This window comes from Theropithecus gelada, chromosome 16, assembly GCF_003255815.1.
Source record: "Theropithecus gelada isolate Dixy chromosome 16, Tgel_1.0, whole genome shotgun sequence".
NCBI lineage: Eukaryota > Metazoa > Chordata > Mammalia > Primates > Cercopithecidae > Theropithecus > Theropithecus gelada.
Window position 1 is genome coordinate 43,456,834 of NC_037684.1, and position 16,363 is coordinate 43,473,196.

The window sequence follows — 16,363 nt, forward strand, 5'->3', positions numbered from 1 at the left end:
TAGCTCATGCCTATAATCCTAGCACTTTGGGAGGCCAAGGCAGGTGGATTGCCTGAGCTCAAGTGTTCAAGACCAGCTTGGGCAACATGGCGAAACCCTGGCTCTACTAAAAATACAAAAAATTAGCCGGACATGGTCGTATGTGCTTGTAATCCCAGCTACTCCAGAGGCTGAGGCGCTAGAACTGCTTGAACAATCTGGGAGGTAGAGGTTGCAGTGAGTCAAGATCACACCACTGCACTCTGGTCTGGGCAACAAAGGGAGACTCTTGTCTCAAAAAAAACCCCCAATAATAATAATTAATAGCTAGGCAACTACTGCAATAATTGTTATTGAATATACATTCCTTTCTCAGTGTGTGGTGTGCTCTTTATCAAATAGTTTGCTATTCCACTTTTTAGAATTTGCTTCAGGGAAACCTAGTGTTTTAGAGGCATCTGCTGGTATAATCTGGCTTCTTCATCATTGACTTAATTGTTACGAGTTTATAATGTTTTAGCACCCAATAATTCAACTCACTTGCATGACTCTAATTCCCCATTTTTTTCTTAGACATCCTAATAGATCTATTCTCTTACTTGAATTTTACAGTCATGTTGTCACTTTCTCATACTTAAATTTGGTTACTTAATTTTGGATTACTGTTACTTAAACTTGGATCAGAAGTGAATGACACTTGTGGAATAACCTGAGAGTTGATATGTGTTATAATGAGCGTTCTTCACATATGGGACATAATGTGTATCTGCATTTTTCTGACTCATTTTTCCATTTTTCAATAAATTTTTGTGGTTTTCTACATCACTGAAAGAACTAGTAACACATAGAGGTGCTCAATGTTAATGCTGGATGGATAACACAACATTGCTGGAGGGATTAAAGGCAAATTACCTCTTAGCCTTTGAAGGTTCTTCTAAGTAGAGGGATCTGTTGCTTAATTCACATTTTAATGCATTTAATAGCTCTAAAAATATTTTATCTGGACCTCCTATTTGCCAGACACTCTAATAGGTTCTATGAAGGATTTAGACAAAGACTCAGCCATAGGTCTTATCATCGAGGTTCTTCCAGTCTGTGAGGAGACACAAACATGTATAAATGTGATTATATTACAATATTGCAGGTGTAAAATAAAAGTATGATAAGAGCAAAGAGTTGGCATATGATTAATAACTATGATATCTGGCCAATGAGTTGCTGATGAAACCTGTGTGAGGCACAAAAAAGATGGATAAGAGTTTTATAGGATTGTAAAATAGCAATGTGCGTTACGTGTTCGAACGTTAAGGGGTATCGAGATGTGAAAGACGTAGTCTGTGATTATTTCTGAATCTTGGACTCCGTAAAATCCACATTGTCAACTTGTAAGTCAACTTGAAGCTCAGAGGCTGCCTGTGTTGGCAAACAGGGTGTGAATCTCCAGGGCAAGAGAAAGATTAAGTAATGGATGCTTTGATGTTATTTCCTTGAATGCATCTATCTCATGTGTGTTTCTCCCCAAATATTTGGTGATCATGTGGTTTGGCTGAAGGAGAGAACATTTGTTGAACATTGTGTCAGCATAATATCAGCTTTAGAATTTCACAGATATCAAGGTGTCCTACGAGACCAACTGGACTGGACATCAGACCAAGATTCTGATAAAAGGGGATAAGAGAGATTAACCAGAGTAGGAAAAGTGCTTTACTGAGCCAGAGATAACAAGAGAAACTTAAAGAAAGGGCTGAAGCAAGAAAGTTTAAGCCTGTGAGTAGGTAAGTAAAAAACTTAAAGTTTATGGTATAATACCAAACAAGATTTCCTTTTCTATCTATTGTATTAAATTAATGCTATCAGCTTTGGTCTACATGCTTCTGTCTGAAGTATAGTGCCTGTATTATTGTCTTTGGAATAAATAATACGGTTTGTTCCTGAGTATTCATTTTTGTAATTAATTGCTTCAGGTTGAGCTATATCACAATTAAAGATCATTTTGAACCAAGTTCTACATTTAAAACATGAGGAAACTGAGGCCCATAGAGAAGAAATGACACTTGAAAGTCTCTCTGACAACCTATGCATTTAACATTCATATGTAACACTAACATTTTGCATCTTTGCTGTTTTCCTTTGAGTGAAGAAGCTATCATGAATGATTGGTTTTTGTTTTTGTTTTTGTTTTAATAGTCTTTAGTTTTTAGAACCATTTTAGGTTTGTAGCAAAATTAAGTGCGAGGTACACAGATTTCCTGCATGTCTCCTGCCCTCGAACATTCATAGCATCTCGTGTTATCAAACATCTCCACCAAAGGGGTACCTTTGCTGTAACTGATGAACCTACACTGACATATCACTATCAAAGTCCACAGTTTTACATTAGCATTCACACTTAGTGTTATACATTCTATGGGTTTGGACAAATTTATAATGGAATCTATCCATCATAATAGTATCATATAGAGTTGTTTCACTGCCTTAAAAATACCCTGTGCTTTGCCTGTTCATACTTCCCTTCCCCTAACTCCTGGAAAACACTGATCTTTTTTCTGTTTTCCAAAATCTCATATAGTTGGAGTCATGCAGTACATAGAATTTTCAGATGGGTTTCTTTTACTTAGTAATATGCATATAAGTTTCCTCTACCTCTTAGTATGATTTGAAAGCCCATTTCTTTCTAGTGCTTAATAATATTTTATTGTCTACATGTACCACAGTTTCTTTATCCATTCACCTACTGAAGGACATCTTGGTTGCTTTGAATTTTTAGAAATTATCAATAAAGCTATATAAACATTTGAGTACAGATTTTTGTGTGACATAAGTTTTCATCCCCTTTGGGTAAATACTGAGGGACTCAATTGCAGGATTATATGGTAAGAGTATGTTTAGTTTTACAAGAGACCACCAATCTGTCTTCCAAAGTGGCTGTACCATTTTGTGTTGGCACCAGCAATAAATCAGAGTTCCTGTTGCTCCACATTTTCCCCAGCATTTAATGTCAGTATTCTGGATTTTGATCATTCTAATAAGTATAGAGTGACATCAAGTTTTTTTAATTTGCATTTCTCTAATGACATACGATATGGAGTGTTTTTTCATATGCTTATGAAAAAGCATATGATAGGTGGCTGTTTGATAAGGTGGCTGTTAAGTCTTTGACTTATTTTTTCAATCAGATTGTTTGTTTTCTTATTGTTGAGATTTAAGAGTTCTTTGTATATATTGAATAATAGTCCCTTATCAGATATGTCTTTGGCAAAAATTTTCTGCCGGTATAGGAGTTAACTAGTTAACTAGTTTCTCCTGATGAGAGATCTTCTTAAGAAGACAAGAATGCTCTCCAGTGATGTCAAAATGCCTCCTTTCCCCTTCCCATGCCAGAAGCATGAGGGGATTTTTAATTTTTAAAATTTTTCTGCCAATATTTACCGTGAGAACTTGGTGTAACTCCTGGAGGCAAAACTCAAAAGTGTGTCTCTCCTCCCCTCAACCACCCACTCCAGGACTGGATCTCCCTGGAGTTTTATCTTTCGGACTTGTTTACACTGACCTCCAGAAATTCATCAATTCATCAATTGCAGTTCAGGTTTTCCTACTCAAAACTGATTCCCTTGGAGGTTTCTGTTCTACTAAGCTGTGATTTTTTTTTTTTTTTTAATTCACCTCTTGACTTATCCAATTTTGAAGGCAGCGGTTTGCCCTGTGCCCTCGCTTCTCTGATCGATCTAAGAGTTGTTGATTCTTCAGTTTCTTCATCCTTTTGTAATCAAGGGTTCACCTTGCCTACTGCCTGGACAGGGCCGGCTTATCAGGACAGTGGAACTGCAATGGAGGAAGAGTAATTCAAGCAGAGTCGGCTATGCAGGAGATGGGAGTTTTATTATTACTCAAATCAGTCTCCCCGATCAGAGTTTTTAAGGATAGTTTGTTGGAAGTACTGGCTGGTTGCGTTGAAGATAAACTCATAGGAGGTCGAAGTGAGTTCTTGCTGGCTTACATTCCTAGGTGGGATTGCAGAACTGGCTGAGCTGTATTATCAGTCCGGGTGGTGTCGTCCGGGTGGTGTCATATGCTACATCAGAATGCAGGGTCTGTAAATAGCTCAAACACTGATCTTAGACTTTACTACAGTGATGTTATTCCCAGGAGCGATTTTGGGGAGGTTCAGACTCTTGCAGTCAGAGGCTGCATGGCCCCTAAACCATCATTTCTAATCTTGTAGCTAATTTGTTGGTCCTACAAAGGCAGACGGGTCCCTAGGCAAGAAGGCGCTTTTCAGGAAAGGACTGTTATCTATTTTATTTCAGAGTTTAAACTACAAATTCCTTCCCAAGGCTAGTTTGGCCTACACCCCGGAATGAACAAAGACAGTTTCAAGGTTAGAAGGAAGATGGGGTCAGTTAGGTCTGATCTGTTTCACTGATATAATTTCCTCACTTAAGATTTTTTGCAAAGGCAGTTTCACTTTGACTTGTGGCAGCAACTTCCAAGCTTCTAACATGTTTCATAGGGCTGATTTTAGGTTTTTAAACTATAAGTTTTATTATATTTTAAAATGAGAGGTACATCTAATGACAGGATTATTTTATATAGTATATATCTGATTATATCTTTAAATTATTAGACTTTGGGGTTTATTCCCTGAATCTAATATTTTTCATGTTATTATTTGATAGAGAAATGAATTAATCATATTATTAGAGCTAAGTCTCTGTCTGCAAGTAGGAAGATTAGATCATTTTAAACAGTTAATCCTTAAAGAGCTAGAGACCCAGGAGGGAAAATGTATTTGAAAAATAAGAGCTTCTATGTCATTTGTTAAATCAACAGAAACATGACCTGAAGTTCCACCTAAAAACCTTAAAGCAAGTCCCAATTATTCTTAATTTACAAGCTAAATTTAATTGAATTAAAAGCTCAAATTTTATTTCATCAAGAGACTCTTCCCATAATTTTTGGTAAGTTTCTAATCAGTATCAACCCTTAGCGTTTACCATGAATGCTGAAGGCTCACTGTGTTACATTTATCTCTTCTATTACAGATGAACTTTAAAGGAGAGATTTTAAAGCATGAATGTATTAGCATTTAAGTAGTCAGAGAATAATACACCAACCCAAGTAAGAGAGGTCTATGAAACTGTTTTGTTTGTTTCTGTTGGTGGTGGTGGTGGTAAATTTAACATTACTAGCCACCAATTGATGGAGTCTGTGATTCTTCCAATGCTTCTCAGATAATAATATCTTTTGTCTTAATATATTTTCATCTTAATATTGCAGAAGATCTGGTGATGTTGTTGTGCTGGTAAGAAACAGAGCTCAGGTAGCCCACCTCTCTTAAACCTCTAAAAGTGTTTCTTACTTTTAAAAATATTTCTGGAGTTAAAAGTCCTGAGATGTATGGCTCTCTCTCAGTCTGAGAGACTCACTTACCTGAGCAAATACTTGAAATTTTTTCTTAAATGCAGAGCCTCAGTAGGAAGATAATGCATCAGTCAGGTGTTGCCTTTACTCTGACAGAGACTTCAGATGTTAGGAAATTTACCATTCTAACTTCTCGCTATTGGAATTGCTGGGTCATGCACAGAAGCAAAACCCTTTGGATTGCTTTCATACTCTGTTGGCAGTACTGTGGCCCTGACTTATAATTCAGCTGTTACATTTTCTTTTGCAACTGGAGAAAATTGAAAAATGCAACTTCATAATATCCCTCCACTCAATGTTGTCAATGACACTTACAAACTCTCAGTTACTACTTAAGACTTAAAGGTGCAAAGGCAATTCATTTTGGGGCTTTGCTACTCTTTTTCAGCTGACTCTCTGAAAGCCTCTTTGTTCGCCAGATGCAGGTGTCTTGTTGCTGAATATCACACTTCTAGTGGGGGTGGATCTTTGAAACTGGGTCTGTGGACTTTTCTCTCTTACCATGAGCCCTCTGACCTCTGCAGCATTTTTCCTTCCTTGGAATTCTTGCACAAACAGGAGTGATTGATTTCTGAAATTCAGACTATCCAGTTTGATCGTTTTAATCCTACCACAAAATCATGGCTGCAATAGGAAACTTTATTTAAGATATATCAGCCAGAATTCTAAAGAAAAGTTGGTCTTCATTTAATTCTTTTAAAGTCTTGGAAGGTATCTATTTGCAACAACCAACCATTGAGATCTCATTTTATTTTTCTGAGTCCTGAGAGCAACATAGCAGGCCTTCAAAACATATTAATCTTGAATAGAATCAATAAATAATAAATGTCATTTTTAATAGACTGGAAAAATGTGGATTCTCTTGCAGTGATGTAACCATACCGAAGTATGACGTTGTGTTTTTGTGTGATGAGAGTAATTGAAGAGCAGAGGGCAGGCTGCAAAATGCAATCAAAAAGCAGGCTTGCCTTCAGCAAATGAGAAGCTTATAGCTTTGCCTTCATGGCATAGTAAAAAGATTAGACAAAATCAGACTGAGGAAGAAATTTCTATCTCACAGTGCCTGCCCACTTTCTGAGAAAGGATATAGGATATAGTAATCTCTTGGTATCTATGGAAGATTGGTTCTGGGGCCCTTGGTGACTTTAAAATTTCAGGATCCAAGTCACTCATAAAATGGCATATTACTTCTGTATAGCCTACACACATCCTCCCACGTTTTTTTTTTTTTTTTTTAAATCATCTCTGGATTACTTACAATGGAAATGCTATATAAATAGATGTTATACTGTGTTGTTTTTTATTTGTATTATTTTGTTGTATTTTTGTTTTTATTTTGTTTTAATATTTTTGCTCTGAGGTTGGTTGAATCTATGCATGCACAACCCATGGATACACAGGGCCAGCTGTAGTTGCGAAATAACATATGCCCAATTTTGTCTTAAGAACAGGCATTAATTCACGGGAAGGACAACCAAAGGTCCTTTCTTCGTTTGTTTTTGTATGTATTTAAGAAGTACATATTGAGCACCTGTTTCCTCTCAGTTACCGTGAAGGCTTGGGGAGGCAGGAGGGTGGGTGGTAGATACCAAGATGATAAAGACGGGACCTTGAGGAGTTCATAGTATGATGGGGGAAGAGAGATATGCAAAGAAATCGTCAGAATTTGTAGTTACAAATGTGATACTTGAGCCTGAACAATGTGCTCTGGAAGCACATTTTGCCTGGGAAGGAGCAGGAGTGAGTTTATGAAAGATGCACGGGTCTCTAGTAAGTGACTGGTTCAGTATATTTAATGATTCTAGGCTTTAGACCTTTTCAATTAGGCAAACAAACTAATCCATATGTAAGAGATACACAATACAAATTTTGCCCAAATATTTTCATACTACAGATGTGTTCTAGCCCCTATGACAAACCTTTCATTTTAACTGAGACTGGGGCAGGCTGGAGCAGCTGAGCCTTATAAATGTAAAACTGGGGAACAGTAGGTGGTGTGAGACTATAGACCTCGAATCTTCATGAGTTCTGGTCTCAGGTAGATTAAATTAATTCAGTGATGTAGAAGTAAGAAGAAATAAAGTTTGACTTCTGGAAATGACTCAACAGTTTAACAACAAACTTTCACTCAAATCTGTAAGTATCTATTCTTATTATAAATGATTCTTGTAAGGTTTAAGGTGTGGAGATTCCCACATCACTGGCCGCCGTTGTGTGTATGTATTTTGAAATTCTATCTAGACCTCAGCCAGACTTTTAGGAAATTTACAAGGGATCACTGGGCCAGGAGAAGACAAAGACAAGAAAGAAAAAGAGAAAGAGGACAGTTTTTCTAGGATAGAGCAGATTTTGTTCTCTTGGTCCTCCAGGCTTTTTCTCCCTCCTGATGATTTGTAAAAACCCACTTTCCTGAAATGCATGGACCAAAGTACTGCAAGAAAGTAGAGGACAAAATTGAAACGAATTTGGAGTGAAACTGGATTACACTGGATTATGCCTACTAGATGTGACAAAATTGTAACTCTAATTCTGAATTCTAGTTCTCTGACTCTCTAACATTCCACACTGATGATCCTGAATAGTAGAAAATAGATTATATAGACAGAATTTAAAAAAAAAAAAATTTGAAGTGGACTTATGTGTGTTAACGGGTTAATACATGAGAATCCTTTGTGTTTTCAAAGCAAACTTGCATGAGTTTCAAAATATTGTAACTAGTAGCTAATGTTAAAAATATTATCACATCTTTTAACTCAGTTACTTTCACTTGAAATGTAAATGTTAATGTATTTCTAACTTTCAAGGTGATAAGTAACTTTTTTCTTTCTTTCTTTCCCTTCTTCTTTCCCTTCTTTCCTTCCTTCCTTCCTTCCTTCTTTCCTTCCTTCCTTCCTTCCTTCCTTCCTTCCTTCCTTCCTCCTTCCTTCGTTCCTCCCTTCCTCCCTTCTTTCTTTTCTTCTTTTCCTTCTTCCTTTAAAAAAAGTAAGGTAATAGCTGGGCATGGTGGCTCATCCCTGTAATCACAGCACTTTGGAAGGCTGAGACGGGTGGATCACCTGAGATCAAGAGTTCAAGACCAGCCCAACTAACATGGTGAAACTCCATCTTTACTAAAAAATACAAAATTAGCCAGACCTGGTGGCACATGCCTGTAATCCTAGCTACTCAGGAGGCTGAGGCAGGAGAATCGCTTGAACCCAGGAGGCGGAGGTTGAAGTGAGCTGAGATTGCGCCATTGCACTCCAGCCTGGGCAACAAGAGCAAAACTCTGTCTTGAAAAAAAAATAAACTAAAATGTTTAAAAATAAATAAAAATGGTAGAAAATTGAGGTTGCTAAGCCTTTAAGGTTTTTCAAAATGGTGACAGTTATTTTTGTTTCATGCTTCGGAAAGATGCCCCATTACCATGAAATCAGGTTTTCTATGGCAGTTTGCCTATATTCCCTCAGGTGTTTTTTTAATAAAAGCAATCCATCAAAGGGATAATTAAATGTGGTTTATTTGGAAATGAGCTCACAAATCAGAAACATATTTGCCTGGACCATATATCCTGATCTATTTTTTCCTCATGAAATTTGGTCATTTTACCCATGAGTACAATAACATAGCCGGGCACGGTGGCTCATGCCTGTAATCCCAGCACTTTGGGAGGCCGAGGCGGGCAGATCACGAGGTCAGGAGATCGAGACCATCCTGGCTAACAAGGTGAAACCCCGTCTCTACCGAAAATACGAAAAATTAGCCGGGCATGGCGGGCGCCTGTAGTCCCAGCTACTTGGGAGGCTGAGGCAGGAGAATGGCAAGAACCCAGGAGGCAGAGCTTGCAGTGAGCCAAGATTGTGCCATTGCACTGCAGCCTGGGTGACAGAGCAAGACTCCATCTCAATAAATAAATAAATAAATATAATAACATTTAGTAACATAGCTTGGGTAATTGAATGCTAAAGTAAACAGTCTCGTGAGATTTAAAATTTATAATTGACATTGTTTGACCGGAAGTAACCCTCTGGGGAGGTCACCATACAGGATTGTTGTCATTAAAATATAGTTAAGGAACAAATGAAGCTGGGCAACTTTTCCTGCAGATTTTGAAGTGAGAATGAACATCCCTTTCCAACCTCATAATTCTTTGTCTTTACTGAGATCTTCTCAAGTTCTTAAATTTCAACCTGTTCTTTATAGTGTCAAATGAAAGTGCCATTAGGGTAATCCCATAGAACCAGTTCTTGACTTTCTTTTTTTACAATGATACTGTGGTTTGGGTGTTCAGAACATCCAGGCACTTCCAAATCAGTATCAGTTTCAAGGGCTCAAAATCGTTCCAGGAAATGAATCAAGTGCCCTGTGTGACCTCCAGTAAGCGTGCTTATTTCAAGAGAGATTGGTGTTTTCTCGCAACTAACCCTGCAGATGACTTCGGTGACAACATAAGCCCTGTTCCAACACTCAGAGGAAAAGAAAGGTTTTTAAGAAATGGTGAGAGTTGAAGGAAGAAAAATGACTAACACAACGCGTTGGCCCACTCATGGTGAAGATGAGACTTAAAGGAAGTTTGGCTCCTGCTGCTTCCTACTTCCTTTCAAAATAATTGCAACATCTAGGAAAATTAACATTCAGTCAATTCCTGGGCTCTGCCAAAGTGCATTTTCCTCTTTACAGAACACCTAAAAAAATAATTTTAAGTCCAGAGTACATTTCTTGCTTAGATTAAAGACACCGACCAGGTCATTTCTAGTCTGCCCCAGGTACCATATGCAAAAGGATGGGAGTGGGAGGGAGAACGCTGATGAAGAGAACTTGGCACCCTTACTAGCTGTGTGCCTTTGAGGTTAACTTTTTTGGGCTAATATTTGTATTTGTAAAATGGGAGTAATGATTTTGTATTTACTTGCAAGGAGGGTTAGAAGGATTAAGCAAGATAACACACACAAGGCACGTAGCAGACTGCCTGACACTTAGCAAATGCTACATAGGAGATAGCTGCTATTCATAGCTCGACATGATAATTTCCTTGTGGAATTTTCTCCCACTGACTCCCCTTTTTTACTCAAACAACTTGCACTTATATTTAGGAGTTTCAGCTGGCTTTTCTCACCACGAGGCTCTTCTCATTTCTTACCCCTTCTGTCCCAAGGATCTATACACATGTCACCTGTCACAAGCTTAGAACTGAGGAGACATGAGTACTTTGGGCTGATTACACTGTTTTTTGCTCTCCTCCAAATACTAATATCTGAGCTGGACCAAATGAGTGGGCTTCAGACCAGGCTATCAAATCGAATACACAGTACAATTCAAAGTTTCTGCCTCTGGAATCCCTATAGCTCATTTATCTGTTGCTCTTTTTCTTTCTTTCTTTTCTTTTTTTTTTTTTTTTTGATAAATCACTTTAGGCAGTATTATAGGCTGGCCATGATGCAGTACTCTAATAGCTTGGTTATGCTGGTAATTACAATCATATGAGACAAAGTATCTCATGTAGCATATGACAACAGTAACCCAATAAGGGCAGGGCATTGGTAATTTGAGTTCCCATTTTAAAAAGAATCTGATTAAAAAAAAAAAAAATTCCCCTTGTCTGCCTAAAACTTCAGAAAGCTCATGAGCAATCTTGGGAGATTTGGGATAGTTACTTGATCAAACTTCAGGTTTTGATAATTTCTAGTATTCAAGAAAAAAAGAAAAGTGACTCTCTAGCCATCTGTGGTTTATGAAAGTGAATTGTGTTTCGTATTTCAATTTGTCATTCTGACAAAGCAAAATATATTGCTTTCATAAAGGGAATGGAAACATTTGTCTTCAAAGAATATAGGTAAGACATCAATGAAATCTTGTCTCCCTGTATGAAACATATACCGATTTCCTTTCAATTCTAGAAAGTAAATATCGCATTCACATACTATACTCATTTGGCAGGACAAGCAAAGTTCCCCAGGAAGGACCAGGGGTGGTTGATAGATATTTACTGATTTATACTTTTTAAAAAAAATTCCTAAATGTTGTGAAGTTTTAAAAGTTCTCTAAAGTTTTTTTCTTTTTCTTTTCTTTTTTCTTTCTTTTTTTTTTTTTTTTTTTTTTTTTGCGACGTACTGTCACTCTTTTTGCCCAGGCTGGAGTGCAATGGTGCGATCTCAGCTCACCTCATCCTCCTCCTCCTGGGTTCAAGTGATTCTCCTGCCTCAGCTTTCTGAGTAGCTGGGATTACAGGCATGCGCCACTACGCCTGGCTAATTTTGTATTTCTAATAGAGACAGGGTTTCTTCATGTTGGTCAGACTGATCTTGAACTCCCGACCTCAGGTGATCCGCCAGTCTCAGCCTCCCAAAGTGCTGGGATTACAGGCGTGAGCCACCGTGCCCAGCCTTATTTTCTTTTTTTAAAATGGCAAAGTAATCTTGTTTGGGAAGTTTATGAACATTGAGAATTTGTTTCCTCTGTTTTTGTGTGTGTCTGTGTGTGTGTGAGAGAGATCCTAGCCCTGACTTTCTCCCCTGTTTCTCATCTATCATCCTGTCCAGATCAATTCATGGATTCTGTCCCTGAATGGGACAGCTTCCCGTTGCTTTCTGTCTGTAGACCTTCAGATAAAGTATCAAGAGACTGAATCTGTTAGTGGGTCTTTCAAAACTCTGCTTTTATTTTCAAAAGTCGATATGCGTTTGATTCTATAGAGGTGTTGGGATTTTCTCCTTGTTTTCATCTTGGCTCTCTGTTTCTGCTTTGACATAAAAGGGATATTCTTAAGTGGCTATAAAACTAATGCATATTATTAACACAAAACATTTTCAGGGACACAGGAAGTTTTGAAAATGACCTTTGGTACTGGTAATCTTAGCCAATTCCTCAGGAATCAATTTAATCATGGAAGGGATGTTTACAAGAAAATCTGCCGTGTACATACGTGTGTGCGTGTTTTATAGGTTGTTTTCTTTGGTTAGCATTAAAAACATGATGGAAAAGAGGCCAAGCGTGGTGTGGGTGTTCCTGTTGTTTTATATATACATTGGATCCTTGTAAAATACTTTAGGAAAAGTGAGATTCCTAGACAGAGAAGATTGTAAATCTGCACATGGCTGAAAAACCAGATGAGATGTATTGAAAAGCATTTACTTTGGGTGTTTTATGTAAGTGAACTGGTGCCACAGAATTGAGGGAAAAAAGCCCACAACAAAAGAACCACCACCACAGCAACCAAATCTAACTTTAGATGAACAAAAAGGAAAGAATGTTTCAAGGGTAAGATAAATTTCCTGGAGTGTAACACTGGTGAGCTGATATGCTCTAGAATGGTATAACTGAGATCTGAAACAAATAGCAGAATTAAAAATTGAAGTCTAGGATAAAAGATGGAAGATGAGTTGGAAGGATAACATAATCTAGTCACTAAGGCACTCCATGTATAAGAATAAAAGAAACTCTTGAACAACTTCTTTGGCTACCATATATACAGTATTACTGTGGAAAGGTGAAAAATATAAAAGTAGAATTATTTGTATGTCTGCAAAACACCAGACAGGTTTTTGACAATCTCCATGGAGTTTAAAAAAAAAAAAGTTTCACTCTTCATTTGACTGTTTAGGCATTAAATAGTTATAATCCAAGAATAGAGTCAATTATACTATAAGACTTGTTTTTAAAATGCAAATTACTTCCAATCCACTTGATATAGGAGGGAACAATTTGAACATGTGTCTGCTTGAGCATAGCATAAAATTTGAGCCAACTTTCTATTTGCCAATGTGAAATTTTGCCTCTGAGAGTAAATGCAATAAAATCTGCACCCAGCTCAATTGATCTATGTAAGAATACACGCAGAAAATCAATCATCTCCCAGCCACCTCAGTTCACAGTGCGGTATAAGCTCACCCATCCTGGTGTTACACGTTTCCATCAGATTTCAGACAACTTCACGATAACTCAAAAACAGCAAACATTTCTTTCAGTGCCCACTTCCATGAGTAAACTTCAGTTTTTTCAAGGCAAAATGTCGTATTTATTATAGTATCTATGCATTTCTTAACAATGACCATGTGCAAAACTATGCTACCCTTTTCATTAGGTTCTTATTTTTTATTATTTATTATCATATTTTTTTATTTTTAATTTTTTAAGAGGAAGAGTCTCACTGTGTTCCCAAAGCTGGAGTGCAGTGATAAGATCTTAGCTCACTGTAGCCTCAAACTCCTGGGCTCAAGGGATCCTCCCGCTTCATCCTCTTGAGCAGCTGGGACCACAGGCACCATCATGCCCAGCTAAATTTTTTATGTTTTGTAGAGAGGGAGTCTGCCTATGTTGCCCAAGCTGGTCTCAAACTCCTGGCCTCAAGTGATCCTCCCACCTCGGCCTCTCAAAGTGCTGGGATTACAGGCATGAGCCACCATGCTTAGCCAAGGTCCTTATCTTTTTAAAAAATGTACTTCTGGTAACATTGTTGAGTGTTATGCTCCCAATTCTGTTTTGTTGAAAGTCCTGTGATTTTTACTGAAGATGATGCATAGTATGGTAATTTTGAGGACCACTATGTCACGTTATAGTGGAACTAACAGCGTAACTCACTGAGAGCAGTGTGCTGGCAGAAAAGAACACATGGGTGACAAGCACACGAGACACCAAACACTTTAATGTGCCAGGACTCTGAGCCCTGCAAGTGCTATTTTCTATGAAATAGGATCTCTTCTCCACCCTCACTATAGTAGCAAGAAAATCTCAACATGCTGCTTTGTCTTTTTTTTCAAATTTGTCCTCTGGTCATTGTATTCCTAATGCCCCCATGGTTTTTATTTACCTAGGATGAACCTAACCAGTTGGCAGTGCCTCATACTCTGTGATGGATTTTCCGAAACCCAAATGTACCATTTTCTTGTCTTTTCAAAGAGAGCCACACAGGAAGGAAAACAAGAAATTCAACTTTTAAGCTGGGCTATTCATGGCCTTTGCTAAATCCTGGCAGAATTTCACAGTTTTTCATTACGATTCATCTCACTGATTTCCTAATGGAATGAACTGGCCTTTTCATTAAGGCCATAGGAAAGTGAAGCTGAGTTACCCAAGTCATTAAGTGTTGTTGTCTGATGAGTGAAAAATGGATTACTTTTCAATGTGCATTTGGGGAGCCGTGTGTGTGTGTGTGTGTGTGTGTGTGTGTGTGTGTGTTTCCACTAGATTCCATTTTGTGAAAATTGGTTCAAGTGGAAGGAGAAGGTTAACCTTACATGTTCTGTTCTGCTGGGATATTATATGGCTTTTGGCTCTGTGGGCAGGCAAAGAAAAATTGGTGGGCTCAGGAATCAGAAATGCAGGGCTAACAGTCCTATTTCTCACTTTCAATAAAGCCTAACATTTTACCTGCTCGAGAACATTCTATTCATTTAAACAACTGGAGTGTTATTTCATTAGTTTCTTAGTTTTTCAGTTAAAGCAGACACATGCACACATCACACACATATGCATGCACTGTTTTGTGTTTTTTTCTATCACCCCTCCCTCCACAGAGATATCAATTTGCATAAGAGGAGAAAACAGATTCATTTAAACCCCATTCTGAATTCAGTATTAGAAATGTAATGATCTGTAACACTGACCTTTTCAAAATACTTTGTGGATAAACCATTGATTTTATTTGTTCTAAATTTACTTTAAAAGACCTGTTTTGTAAATCACTAAAACTCACGTATTTTATTTACCTATTTGGGATAATATTAAACATAATCTTTGAGGGTGCTATTTTTGTCTGTTATAGTTTTATTCTATAACATAGATTGAACTGTTTTCATATCCAATTCATTTTCATTAAATTTTTAAATGGTAGTGGTTTAGGCTTGGGATTAGATAATATATAGCCCATTTGATATAACATTAAAGCATCTTTATTAGAAGTAAATAATTTATCACCCAGGTGCTTAGTTTACGGAGGACTAAATATTTACATATTTGATAACATGTAAATCAAATGCTAAATAAAAATATTTTAATTTGCCATCTTGTTATTTTGGCGTTATATAAACACACTTGCAAAGATTTTAATGTTTAATGTGAATTAAACATACCTGCACCTAACCTCTTATCTTTCTACCAATCCTTAATATGTATATATCTGAAATAGTAGTGTGTGGGGGGTGTGTGTGTATGTGTGTTCATGTGTGTGACGGTGTATTATGTTTTTTGAAATGCAGAGATTAGGATAAAGGAAATCATAAATGCAAAATAAATTCTCTAGAATAATTGTATGCAGTCATTTGTCTATACAATTTTGTTAAGTTTGGCTCATTCATTTTTTTGGTCTCATGCACAAATCAAATAGTTAAAACATGAAGTATGTTCTTTCCTAAGCTGGATTGTGGTTTACAAGCTATTGAAACAACTGAGCATTATAAATATAGCCAGTCAATTTGTTGGGGGCTAAAAAAAAAAAAAAGGAAAAAAAGAAAATTGAAGTTCTATTTTATCTCCATGCAGTACAATACAGATCCACAACCAAATTCAGGATTTCTGAGCTTGTAAAATATGAACAGTAACTCTTTTCATTCTAGCCTACCTAGATGTATATTTTAATCAATGTAATATTAGCAACCTGTGTAGATGACAATGAGATGAAGATGTGCAAAAATATACCCAACTGTTCCATTTTGAAGAGTCATAATTAATGAGAACACTTACATTTGGGCAATAGCATATGAAATTATAAGACTATATAAGTGTGACTATATTTTTTTGTTGTCAAATAGACTGTGTCTACATGAATCCAATTCAACCACCTATACTAAATATTCAAATGGCTACGTTAATCTTTTTTAAAAAGAAACAATGTATCAGTCTTTTTGCCTTTGTATAAATATAGCATCTTACATAGATTCATTCATTCCTTAAATATATATTTATTGATCACATGTTATGGGGCTGAGCCCTGTGCCAAACTTGGAGTATTCTGTGTGGAAGAAAAATAAGACAAAATTTATGTCCTTAT

The 16,363-nt window shown here is 37.1% G+C and overlaps 1 long non-coding RNA gene across 1 annotated transcript; it reads left to right on the forward strand.

Moving 5' to 3' along the window:
- The first annotated feature begins 1,614 nt into the window (after window positions 1-1,614).
- LOC112610271 lies at window positions 1,615-15,119 on the forward strand. Its single transcript, XR_003116301.1, has 2 exons — window positions 1,615-1,754; window positions 14,190-15,119. It is a non-coding gene; the product is annotated as an uncharacterized LOC112610271 (long non-coding RNA).
- The last annotated feature ends 1,244 nt before the right edge of the window (window positions 15,120-16,363 follow it).